Source organism: Rana temporaria, chromosome 5 (assembly GCF_905171775.1).
Source record: "Rana temporaria chromosome 5, aRanTem1.1, whole genome shotgun sequence".
NCBI classification, from domain to species: domain Eukaryota; kingdom Metazoa; phylum Chordata; class Amphibia; order Anura; family Ranidae; genus Rana; species Rana temporaria.
Window position 1 is genome coordinate 26,405,236 of NC_053493.1, and position 1,216 is coordinate 26,406,451.

Sequence of the window (1,216 nt, forward strand, 5' to 3'; positions counted from 1 at the left end):
GACGGTTTTTATCAAATTGTAGGAAAGTTCACAGGTGAGCGCTCCAACTACAAAAATAGACCCCACCTTCCTAGTGGGCTTTGATAAACAAGAGTTCAAAGTATTGCTTGTGCTACCCTTTAAAATGCCTAAATTTTTTTTTTAAAGCTTTTTTTCCCATTTTAATTTTTTTTTTCTTTTTGAGAAAGACAGCAAACTAAAGTTTTACAACTCAAACTAAGCGTTATATTTCATTAACTAAATAAAAATGGCTTTCAAGGGTTCAAAAGGAAAAAAAAAAAGCATTATTGATTGAAATAAAACAGGCTTCCATCATGCAGCGGGTGACAGACATTTTGCGGGACTGTGCCTCTTAAAAATATTTGTTTATTTTCTAAATAGGTTCCTTTAAAGAGGGAGTTCACCCTAAAAATAACTTTTAACATTAGATTGAGGCTCATTTTGTCTAGGGGAATCGGGTAGGATTTTTAAAATCGAAGCCGCACTTACCGTTTTAGAGAGCGATCTTCTCCGCCGCTTCCGGGTATGGGTCTTCGGGACTGGGCGTTCCTATTTTGATCGACAGGTTTCCGACGGTCGCATCCATCGCCTCACGAGTAGCCGGACGGTGCGGCGCTATACTGCGCCTGCGCACCGACGTTCGGCTACTTTCGGAAAATCGTGACGCGATGGATGCGACCGTCGGAAGACTGTCAATCAAAATAGGAACGCCCAGTCCTGCAGCCCATACCCGGAACCGGTGGAGAAGATCGCTCTCTAAAAAGGGAAGTACAGCTTTGATTTAAAAAAAAAATTGCCGATTCCCCTAGACAAAATGAGCAGGAATCTAAGGGTAAAAAGTTGTATGTTCGGGTGAACCCCCGCTTTAAGCTAGTGCATTGTTGGTTCCCTTACCTTTCCCTTCCATTTACCTTCTAAATGTTTTTTTTTCTTTGTCTGAATTTCTCACTTCCTGTTCCTCCTCGGGAAGCTTTCCCCCATCATCTGAGCCGTTCTGGCTGGGGGTGAGTCAGCATGCTCGCCCCCTCCCTTGGGACTACATCCCTGCCTCTGTGCCTGGGAACATTCACAGCGTCTCCCCGCAGGGATGTAGTCCCAAGGGAGGGGGCGAGCATGCTGACTAACCCCCAGCCAGAACGGCTCAGATGATGAGGGCAAGCTTCCCGAGGAGGAACAGAAAGTGAGAAATTCAGACAAAGAAAAAAAATTTTAGAAG